This window comes from Tetrao urogallus, assembly GCF_951394365.1.
Source record: "Tetrao urogallus genome assembly, chromosome: 1".
In the NCBI taxonomy this organism is placed as follows: Eukaryota; Metazoa; Chordata; class Aves; order Galliformes; family Phasianidae; genus Tetrao; species Tetrao urogallus.
In genome coordinates, this window is record NC_136813.1 from 15,588,791 (window position 1) to 15,601,478 (window position 12,688).

The following is a 12,688-nucleotide window of genomic DNA, read 5'->3' on the forward strand; positions in this document are numbered from 1 at the left end:
GTCTCCCAAGATCCTGACTCACACGCCAACTACCAGAGCAGCCTTTTCTCATTTGCCACCTGGCCTCTAACCACAGCAATGTACTGAGGTAATGCTTTCAGCTTCAATTCAATTTCACAGCCCAGATGGCAGTGCTACATTCTGCTTGGGCTACAAATGTTATCCTTTTACATCTCCCAAATAAGAGAAATTCTTTCTGTAGAAAATAAGGATCAGGTTCTTTCAGCAAGCCAAAGGGCTTAAGGAAGACATAGCAAGGAAAAAAAAAAAAAAAGAAAGAAAGAAAAGTGATCAAAAATCATTCAAGTTGTGGTTCCAGCTACAATGGAAAACGAGCACCATGGCAGTGGCAGCACCTGATTGCAACCTACTTGCTAAGCACGTGATTTAAAAGCAGACTTACTACCCTTACCAGATCAAAACAAATTAAGCAATTCTGCTTCTGCATACAGATGCATTTAACACAGAAAACAATGGTGCAATGATCTTCATTCAGCACAAAAACAAACAAAAAAACCCAACAAAACCCACCAGACAGACGGAACAAGTGAGACCTTTTGCAGGATTTACTACTTATTGCTGCGTGCAGTGGAGGAAAATACAATGGCATTTGTGTCTTCAGGAAAAAAAATGCTGTAGTACCATCTACCTAACTCTAAATCTAACTAAAGCTCTTACTGATCTACCTGAATTTAAGGAAGGAAATGAACGTGAAAAAACAATGGGACACAAGAGGAAAGAGCTATAGGGGAGAACAGGAATACAGCCTACTTATGAGCTCCATCCAATTAACGATTATGAAACACTCAGGTGGTTACATAAATAAATGAACTGCAGCCATTTCATAATGTACTCCTCTTTTTTGCATGTTGTAACTTATTCCAGGTATTGTCAAAGAAGCATAAGGTGAGGAAGGAGAAGAAACAGTGGCTCCATAGATCTGATAGGGAACCCATGCCATAAAACATGGCTAAGCACAAGCTTCTGTGAGAAGCAGCAGCTGTCTGCAAGGTAAAGAAACCAGAGGATGACTAAACAAGAACAGTAAGCAAAGGAAAAGTAAGAAAAGAGTTGATGAGCAAAGTGGCTGGATTAAATTCATGAAATGATATCTCAGGCTCTTCTGCCTCTTTGTCCCACTGTTGTTGAGGGACAGGTGTGAGAGGTAAGAAACTAAGTTCTTCAGAAATGGGGAAGAACAAACTGAAATTGAGACTGTCCAAATTCCTTCCTGAAGGCCCTGTGTTCCTCTTTCTAGGTCAGCAGCAGCAACAAAGCCCACTTCTTGCAGATAACATTCAGGAACAATACTTTTCTCTAGGATTTGATTCCCAGCTCTGTGAGGTCTCCTACACTTCCAGTTCTCATCTCTCTCCAGCATATGGGAGGAAACCTTGGCCTCCTTCATATCTCCACACGCCAAGTTGGAGACTCTGCTTAAAGAAGCAGCAAATATTTCTTCCAACTCTGTGCTGCTCATTTCCTCCAATTTCTCTTCCCCTACCAGCTGAAAAGCTCCCACAGTGCCTCTGCAGAGTACTGTGCATCCAAAGCAGCAGAGGTTCAGGGTGTCCTGTAACAGAGAACACACTGGAAATGACAGGCAAAAACAATAGTCCCTCGCAACTGAATTTTCAGGCAGAAGTGGCAGAAAAGCAGATAATAAAAGAAGACAGTGCATGCTCTTGGTTCAACATTGGCTATGATAAGCCAACAAGAATAGGTGAAACGAATTTCTGTTGGTGCAGAATTTAAGGCTGAAAAACAGGAAGTTACATACGTACACAGTATCTGGCAAGCCCAGTCCTCACCAGCAGAGAGTCCAGCTCTGTCCCTGCTCCTTACTTTTCTGTAGAAGAAAAGTTTGTGTTCTTATCTCACACTGTGTGGCTGCTCCCATTCTAAACAAATGCCACCCTTATAACAAGCAGCGATGATTTGGGACAAAATATAAATAAAGGATTAATTTACTTGCAAATGAGTAATGACATTAAATAATTAGCAGTAATGGGAAGAATCAAAAATCCAAATCCAAAACTGACTTTTGCTTATGAAGCAGACAGATAGCTGGACAATATTAAGATTTTGCTGTTTCCTACTAATAATAAATTAGACACTGCAGTTCAGACAAATAATTAAATTTAAGGAATCTACTGTGTACATCTGAATAAAATTAATGTGATTCCTACATTAATATTTTATTTCTTTATCTAGAATACCTGCACCCAAAGGCTTAAAAACTGAGTAAAAGTACTTCTTCATTTTTTTGTCCGTGGTACAGTAGAGAACATTTAACCCAGATGGGTATTTGAAAAACTCTGTTCTTATCTCTGAAAAGCCTGTTACTGACTGAAGTAGATAATATTCCCCCACTCCTATATCTTTATCCTGGCTGGACATTCTAAATTGTCACTGCCACACACACATAAAAGATTAACGCATTCAGTCCACTTTTTAATTTACTGAGGATTCACAATCAATAAAGCAGCTGCCACTGCTGAATCAATCCACTTCATGACAGCTCTGCTCCACAGCAGTTATTTCCAATTACTTTTTTTTTTTTTTTCCTAAAAACTTATTGTCTCTTTTTCTCTTAGGTGGCAGAGTCAATAAAGATCAAATTTCCATCTAGCTCACAGTGCATCACCCAGGATTCAAAAATAAAAATAGTTGGTGCTTTGATCTCACACAACTTTTACCTTTTTTCTTTGTACTGTTAAAGAAGTCTCTCTCTATACATACCAAACACTTGAAAGAAACACAAACAGCAAATAACACCTACTCATAGATTTAAATATCTTGTCATGATGCCTAGTGACAAGGGAGCAAGGGAGCATGTGACACAGTAAACAGCTTTCAAGAGGGGCTGAACAACAAAGCAAAGTGACATCCACATCATAAACATTGCTCCTCTGGCATAAAATATAGCTAAATGCAAAAAAAGAATGGAAAAGAATTCAGCATAAAAACGTAAGAAAAGAAAGCGTGCTCTTGACTCCTATGGGAATGAGAAGTCTGTACTGCCTTTCATTGCAGAAGTACTGTACCTCAGGGAAGTGCAGGAGGGAGGTGAATGACTGTTCTATCAAATAAGTAATGATCCAAAGGCACAATGGAAATAATGCAATGGGGCTACAAAGACAATGTCAGTAAGGATTTCACTGCTACATTGTGGAACAAGCTGTAGCAGTGTTTTTCTAAGCTTCATCGCTAATGCAGTTTATATCTGATGATAAAAGACTGCCTTAGAAGAAACATACTCTAAAACTCAAAAAAGTAGACTTGAAACAAGTTACAATCCGGAATGCATTTCAAGTCTCTGACATTATTTACTCACTTTTCAGAGAGAAAAGTCACATTAACAGCTTACATAGCAGTTACCCCACATGTAAAACAGCTGAGGAATGCCTACTGCAGAGTCAGCTGTTTGCCTTTAAGTCCACACACACAGACTGAACAACACTGGGGCTCTATGTGAAGATGAGGGGCTGCTGGCCACCGTGGATCTGAAGCCATCAATATTACCCTTCAGAGTGCCTTTCATTGCAAAAACTATATTAGCATCCAAAATTTGGGAATATTCTGAACATTTAGGAGAAGAGAGTGAATTAACTTCCCCAGACAGTCCATGTCTTGGGATATTTATCTTAGTAACCTGATGTTTATATCCTACATCATGGTCTCTAGCCCTACTCTAGAAAACGAGTACAATAACGATGACTACCATGAAATACTCCAATGCTACTTACCTCAAAGGTCTCCAACAATGCACCAGACCTCATCCATCAGATTTGAGCCAAAGCATACCATCTTGCATTAAGCTTGCTTATCTATTTAGACACTACACTGATCTTACTTAGATGTTTAATAATTTTTTTTTCTTAAAAAATTGTATTCAATCTTCTATCCATGTAACGCATTACTATCTTGCTGTATATTCTGAGTTCAGCATCTTCAAAGTACTTAAAATTATCTTTTAAACAGGATGGAGACCAACTTTCTACATGGTCTGATAACGATAGGACAAAGGAGGACATTTCAAACTAGAATACAGAAGATTTAGATAAGATAGTAGGAGAAAATTCTTTACTCAGAGGGCAGTGAGGCCCTGGCACAGTTGCCCAGAAAGCTGTGGATGCCCCACTCCTGGAAGTGCTCGAGGCCAGGTTGGATGGGGCCCTGGGTGGTCTGATGCGGTGGGTGACAATCAGCCCATGGCAGGTGATTGGAACTGGGTGAACTTTAAAGTTCCTTCCAATTAAAGCCACTCTATGGCTATGTATTTCTTCCTCTTAATTTTAAGTATACATATCCTAGACCTTCATTACTTCAAAAAACTGAGAGTACTTCATTCATTTTCTCTCTGAGGTCCTGTCTTGCTAGTAAGTTTCCTGATAAATAGAAGAAGATTGTATCCACTGAGCAGGATACCACTGCTGCCCCTAGCTACTATGTATGTCCACTCCCTGGGTGCTTGAGGTCGGGTTGGATGGCAACCTGTTCTATTGAGAAATGCACCTCAGGAGGGTTGCACTATGATCTTTAATGGCCCTTTCCAATCCAAACTGTTTTATGATTTTATTAACTCCACCATCAAAAATCTCTTGTTGCCGGTATTCTGCTTACAAGCCCAGGTAGTGCTCGCAAAGAAGAAAACTTGCAATTTCCATGTTAATTCTGTTGGATACAGGCTATTCCACCTCTCTACAGGCCTTGTCACAGCTAGCTGGAACATATACCACTCTCCCTTTGTACCTAGGGATGGATCTCTTGAGGCTCACTAACTACAAGCTATTAGAAGTTTTTCACCCACTATTACACAGATAAGGAGAGCTGAAATACTCCATTAACTTCTTTATCCCATCACCAGTCATTGCCACTGGGCTGAATTTTAGACACTTTGGGCACACCTATATTTCTAAGTAAAAGATAGTTAGAAACAATTCCCAGAATGGAGACCAAATGATCCACACTGTCTCACATCCACCTTGTTTAGAGTTAGGCCCTGACGTATGACCATGAAGCATTAAGAGAACTGTGTTACAACTAACCAGGTTGGAATTTTATAGCACAAAAAAGGGAATGTAACATTTTCCCTAGGAGACAGCACAAGTGAGAGAAAGTAGGGTGTGAAGTGCATCCGTTGACAGGGATCAAACATAGCTTTATCCACCCTGCCTTCTGTGGACAGTCCTCAGATGAACTAATGCCAAAACCGTATTTTGACGAGGTCTTGGAAAGACTTAGCTGATCTAAGAGTGAGCAGGGAGCAAACCAGCAATGAAATATGGTGGACAATCAATAGCTCAGATTCATGTGATAGCCTTCAAATACAGCTAAGCATGCTCCTTTATTCTTAGCCAAAAAGCCTGATCATTTGAGGAACTCAGTTTCCTTAATGTGTAACAGAAGTATAATATATTTGCCCCACCTTCTGGAAACATACTGGAAGAACTCAGGCATATATCCAAAATGGCACAAAATAGCTGGCAAGAAGGTGTCACAATCATATGAGTATGACAGTAGCAGAAAAAACTGTTCAAATCTTGTGGTTAAATCAAAATCGAACTAGCTTACTGATTTATTAACATGTAAATATGAAGCAACCAGCAAGTTACTATATTTTGAACAGTAGTACCAAAATAACAGTCAAACAACAACACGGGAGGCCAACAACGTGTTAATAAACACAGACATTTCAAAAGAGCCTTCATAACTAATCCCCCAAAGCTCTACTCCCCCACTATATTCACTTACATGCACACCACCTTCCCTGAGGCCATGTGGGCTCCCAGACCTTTTGCTTACGGGGCTCCCCACAGAATCACAGAATTGTAGGGGTTGGAAGGGACCTCCAGAGATCATCGAGTCCAACCCCCCTGCCAAAGCAGGTTCCCTACAGCAGGCAGTGACAAAATCCCCACCAAGATCACAGACAGGCACTCCAGGTGTGGGTCCCACTGTGGCACCCTGTCCTGCCACCCCACCAGCTGGAACCAGTCCCCCAAAGTGTCCAGTGGGTTAGCTGCTCTACCAGGCCCCAGCAGAGGCTGTATGCTCGTGGTACTTCTGGCTGTGTCGCATCTGCTGCTGTTCCTACTCAAAGGCCCTTTCCTGCTGTTAAAGCATTTTACGCTTCCCTCATACATCTTCTCAAACTGACTCCTTCCCTGTTCCAAAAGAACATAAGGGATCAAGCCTCTTCTCTCACATAACCAGTGGTAGGACTAGAGGGAATGGCCTCAAGTTGTGCCAAGTGAGATTCAGGTTGGATATTAGGAAAAATTTCTTCTCCAAAAGAGTGAGCGAATTGGCTGCCCAGCTAGGTGGCTGAGTCACCATCCCTGGATGTATTCAAGAAATGTTTAGATGTTGTACTAAGAAACATGGCTTAGGAGGGAAATACTGGTGGTAGGCAAACAGTTGGACTGGATGATCTTGGAGGTCTTTTCCAGCCTTGGTGATTCTATGAAAAGCATCTTCATAAATCCATGATTACTGTTTAATCTTGCTTATTAAACTACCTATCAAATATGCTAGTTCTCACTAATTCCGAAAGTTGGCTTTTTTGTGGTTTTTTTTGTTTGTTTGTTTTTTGGTTTTTTTTTTTTTAATCTGTCAGGACATTGCCTATGGTGCTCACATGCCTCCAGATGACTACCTGTGTTACAATCCAATGCTGGATATTATGATTCCACATAAGAAACTTCCAGTACCAACAGAAAAAAGAATAGTTATCCCCATTTCTTTCCCAACACAAGTTAAAATCATTCTTTCTGCTATCCAATCCAGCATGTGACTGTGACGTCCTTTTATGAATCCTGAGACAAGAACTTGGTCAAGCTCACAGTCTTCAATAAATCGCTTCCCTAGCTCTTAGCTTGAATTCATCTGAGCCACAAAAAGCAAGAAGTTGTTAACCTTCATTTCATTTCTTCTATTGACTTTTTTTGAAATACTTTCCATTTCTTTTAGTCATATGCCTTCCCTCACATCTTCACATCTACATTGGTACTGCACAGACATACAGGGATCAGCACCCACCTACACAAGGGCAGAGCACATCCCAAATATAAAACATTTCTCATTTTCTTTCCCTGATATTGGAAGATGTATATTGCTTTTCCTACAGTGGAGTGCAGTGGAGTGAGAGAGAACAAGAGCACTCATACCAAAAAGCCAAAGCCCTGATCCTGGTGGTTTCTAGGGGGCTCAATCTGTTTAAGATATAATGCCAATATGACACAAGAAAGCAGTTTTGTGTCTTCAACTAGATCTCCCCAGACCTGTGCTTTATGTATTATGCCATGTCCTGAAAGCACGTACTCCTTATTTACATGTTTAATACTGTACCAAACATCTGCCAAGGAACCACTGAAGAAATCCTTTCAACACAGCTGTTGTGTAATGAATGAATGCAATGTCACATCCAAGTATGATGACACAGGACTCTAATGTACACGTCTGCATACACACAGCCTTGGCACATCTGTAATATTCTCCATGCGTATGTGGGAAATGAAAGTGTTGTTTCTGCATTGAACATTGAAAAGGGCAATTGATCTAAAGAATTAAGCTGTAACATATCCTCAGAAATACCTGATGTAGAAAGTAACAATACCATACATATTAGTAACATATTTTAGAAACATAATTACTAAATTACCTAATTACTTTCTCACCAAGCTGCAAAGATTTTGAATGTTCTAAACAATATGAGTATAGTATTCTGAACTAGGAAACATATTGGAAGGCTGCTCGTTAGACTAACAGAAATAAAATACATTTAACAAACTTTCAAGGAGTCAGGACCTTTACACAAAGCAGAACTGTCTCACTTTGTGGGAATGTTAGCATGCTATTGACAGGCTCCAAGATACTCCCATCTATCCTCTCTCTGAGCTTATCTCTATGCGAGGACAGATGAATGACCAGAACAATGACCCAGTGTGAAGGGGCACAAATGTTAGGGGAGTAATTAAACTATTAAGAGACTATGTCTATGTTTATGTTGTAAAACTGACATCCAATGTCAAAATGTGTTCTGACCAAAATGTTAGAAGTCAATTGACATGTGTGTTTGAGAAGCAAAGATTTGTGTCTACTTGGTGTTCATATGATTAGTGAAGCATCGTGAAAGAGTGTGAACCTGCAGTACTCAGCCAATGAGGAGTCAGGGGAGAAAGGGCTCAGCGTTGGGCAATAGGGGATAAAAGATGTAACAGTTGTTTTCTCGGCACTCCCCTGCTTGCAGGAGGCCCACCATTGCAATTGCAAATAAAATCTGCTTTGTCAGAGAAACCGTCCTTGAAAATTATTTGGATATTTCCAACATGTACCAAAACCTGAAAGATCTCAATAGACACTATCATTATCTCAGAAAAGAAAGGATTAAAGGGCTCCAAAAAATTATCAATTAGAAAATATATATGTGATTACTTATAATCCCACGGAAACATGTTGTAATGAGACATTTCCACGTTACTAAGGTTACAAATACACGTAGCAGAACTCTTCATACCTAATCTTGCTCCCATGCAATCCCACCTGTATACTTATCATGCTGTCACTATAATCCTGAACTGCAAGTTTTCTGGAGCAGAAGAGTGTGAGGAACTGTGAACAGGGTCTCCACATAACAGAAATAATAATCAGTCTTCGGCTGTGTAAAAAAAAAAAATACTGCCAAACGTGGGAAATGCCTACAGCCATGAGGGAGTCACTTCTAGGAAAGACTTAACATTTAAATTCAGAGTAGTACTCATACATCGTACTAGTGTGGACTCAATAGGCATCATATGACAGTCCAAATCCTTACAGGTTCAGGATTTTCGCAGTATGGACAAAACATACTGCATATTCATCATCCTCTACAACTGAAAATCATCTTCCCTTACTCTCCAAAATCTTCAGGGCTGTTCATCAGACTACTCTCAACTGCACGTCTGAGGATTTTGCTTGTAATGTCATGTTACAGGAAGCACCACTGAGTAAATAATAGGTTGGGATTCAGTTCAAGATGAAGACAACTACATTTGTCCATAGTTTTTAATGCTTACGTTCAAAATCCCACAGGGGCAATGAAACCCACGAAATCAGACCCTCAATAGCATAAACTGAATCATTTCCTAGGGTGGACAGGCATAATCCCCATTGATAACAGTGGAGCTCAAGCATGAAGTGCACACGTACACACCTGCTTGCAAACACTAAATTTTAAGTGTCTTAATCCTGGACCAAATGCCACTGACAACACATTATTAAATACAGCAATTAACAGTGTAGATTCAGTAGATGACTCAAATCTAAAACTGCCATGCCTTAATAAAAACTTCTTCCTGCACTATTATTACCATAATCCTGCCCACTATGTATTGAGTAAGTAGTTACGTAAGTAGTCTGGTGCCAAATTTCTCTAATTCAGCAGGATGAAATGGTGAATCTACTCACCCTGAGACAGAAAGTCAGCTAGATTTTCCCACGAATCCATCTAACAACTGTCTCAGACATGATCATAACAAAGAATTGCCAGAACACAAGATATCCAAATCCTTCCTTTCCAAACTAATTATTGCATCATACCTCAACAAGAGTTGATAAGACACAGTTTTCAATACATTGCTACAGAAGCCACCATATGGCCTGTTTCTTAATCTTCTCTGTTTTCACTGTAGAACTGAAATCTACTAAAGCACAAGGATCTGGACATGAATTTACAGAAATGGCTTAAATACATACGAAGCCATAAATATAATAATACGTACGTATTACAATACAAGTCATCCATTAGACAAAAGCAGAGAGTTGAAAAAACATAATGAAACTTATTTTCTTGGTAAATGATGTTTCATTAGGGTCATAAAGCACAATTCAAAACATAGCATGTTAATGAAAGGCTTCTTTAAAATAACTTAACAACAAAAATTTGCTTTATAAATTCACACAATTGCTGCGTTTTCTTCCACAAAAGAGATGGGAAGAAGATTCAAGGAGACGTTATTGAGACCTTCCAGTTCTTAAAGGAGGCCTACAAGAAAGATCACAGATTATTTTACCAGGGTGTGTAGCAATACGACAAGGGGTAATGGCTTTAAACTAGAAGACAGTAGACTTAGAATAAGTTTAAGGAAGAAACTCTTTCTCGGAGGGCAGTGAGGCACTGGCACAGCTGCCCAGTGAGCTGTGGGTGCCCCTTCCCTGGAAGTGCTCAAGGCCAGGTTGGATGGAGCTCTGGTCAGCCTTGATCCAGTGCTCGATTTAGTGGGTGGCAACTCTGCTCACGGCAGGGGGTTGGAACTAGGTCATATTTGAGGCCCCTTGCAACCCCAAGCCATTCTGTGATTCTACTATAAAAGCACCACGCATTTGAAACATACACATGATTTTAAAGTAGGTAAAATAAATAGAAGAAAAGCACATTTCAGATAGATGGCATTACAGCACTGCTAATTTTCACCACAAGTAACATTTTATTTATTTTTCCTTACACTCTCCATCTGCTCAGCAATCGTGTTCACATACTGCAGCTGAAAGTTACATACAAGGGCTCTACCAGGGCATCAGCATCCGGCCATGCATCTGTTATAATAGCTTACATGCACTTGCACTGCAGAAAGATGCAGGCTGTAAAGGAGGAAGAGCAATAGCACCACAAGGCACAAGGAACTGTGGAACATTCAGTTGTCCCTGCCTTCACCTGTGTCATCAGCCTTGCTTCACTCCTACCACTGCAGTCCCAGCAAACAGACAGTGCTTTCCCTGCATCCCCTCTGCACTGCCCACTTTCTGCCTACCTAAGAGCACAGCTCTCCCTGCTTTGATTCAGAATCTTTCTGTCAAGTACATTATCATCAAGTTTGATAGCTTTGGCTGCAGCACACCTTTAAATGTCCTAAATTGTAGTTCCTCAGTGAAACTTTTCAGAGTCAATTCCACTAAAATAGAAGATCTGTGGAGAAACTGTTCCCAAAATACTACACATAGCTGAAGAGATGCTAAACACAGCTATGCAAGATGCTCAGCTTTGTAAAGATAGCATAAGGGCAGACAGATTAGACACCATTTGCTACGCTTTCTGATGTTATCAATGTCCAAGAGAGACAATAAATACACCACAGCAGGAGCTTAACACGTTAACTTTGTTTCCTTGGTTATGTACTACTTGTGACTGATATTACTACTTGCTGTTTCTACATGAAACTTGGCAGAGTCATTAAATAGGCTCCTGCAACAATAAAGATGACATCACTGGCTAATTAAATTAGTTTTCTTTATTGAGTTCCAGAGCTGAAGTACTGCTGAACGTAACAGCTAAAGATAATGACTTTTTAATGCCCTAGAGTTCTGTATGTTCATTGTTAATTTGTGGCAGACACCAGGATTCCATTTCCAAGCACTGACCTTCTTAAAATAACATGAGGTATAGGAATGACTTCCACTAATAAGTCTCTTGAAGAAAGTAAAAACCTTATACAAAAACATGGTTTAACTCAGCAGATAGCTGAACATCACACAGCCTTTCACTCATCTTCCCATCCCCAGTGGGAAGGAGAAAAGAACTGGGGAAAAAAACAGAAGGTAGAACTTGTAGGTTGAGATAAAGCTATTTACTAAGACAGAAAAGGATGAGAATACATGTGCACAGTTACAAAACAAGTGAGGTACAAAAGTAACTGCTCACCACTTGCTGACCAATGCTCAGGCAGATCCCAAGCAGCAGCAGCCCCCAGTTAACTCCCCTCAGTTTTATAGTTTTTTCCTCCCGTGACCCCATATGGAATGGAACATCCCTTTGGCCAGATTAGGTCAGCTGCCCTGGTTTTATCTCCTTCCACTCCTTGTGCCCCCATGCCTGCTTGCTGGAAGGACAGTATAAGAAGCTGAAACACTTCTGGCTCAGCAAAAACATCACTATGCTATCAAAACTGTTTTTCTCCTAAAGCCAAAAAGGCAGATCCCACCATACTATGAAGAAAACCAGCTCTGTCCCAGCTGAAATCAGGATATAAATAAAAGTAATTCTAGACAAAACAGCAATAAAAGGGCTTCTAAAGGCAAATATAGCAAAACAGGATTCCAAGAATGACAACCTAAAACTTGATTCAAAAATAAATTCAGCTGCAAAAATACTAATTGGAATGCAAATTTAAATAGTGTATTATTTCTATTAAAACGATTACATTTTTTCCGCGGGAATTAACAGTAATTTCATATTTAAATAGCTGACCTATCCCACCACTGCAGGTTAGTTCATGTGTTATAGCACTGGGTACATGGGAGGAGTGAAGCGCAGCAAGAGCAAAAAATAGATTTTAGTTTGTAAAGCATATCAGGAGCTGCAATCAAATCTTTTTTTTCCCCCCAAGATTTTTAGCTAACTTCATACTTTGTAAGATATGTAAATCAATGAGAAGTCTGAAAAAGATCTGTGGAACTGCAAGACAGTTTTTAGCAGCACCATTTGAATCAATTGAAAAATTCAATCTAACTGTGCATCACTGTAAAGCCAGTCATGTGTCTGAGAGCTGGGAATGAAACGATGCTGCCTCCATTCAAAATAAGCACACCACAGAGAAGGAAGTAGCTTAGAGATAACAGGTGTTAAAATATCAGTTGATAAAATAATTACACAGAAGTCTTCCTTCATTATTTAACAACTAGGACTGCAGACAGAAAAATCACAAGCCCT

At 39.9% G+C, this 12,688-nt stretch overlaps 1 protein-coding gene across 1 annotated transcript in view; it reads right to left on the reverse strand.

Moving 5' to 3' along the window:
- ALKBH8 (alkB homolog 8, tRNA methyltransferase) overlaps positions 1-12,688 on the reverse strand; it is a gene marked incomplete at its 5' end in the record, with an annotated part of 48,320 nt that overhangs the window by 16,152 nt on the left and 19,480 nt on the right.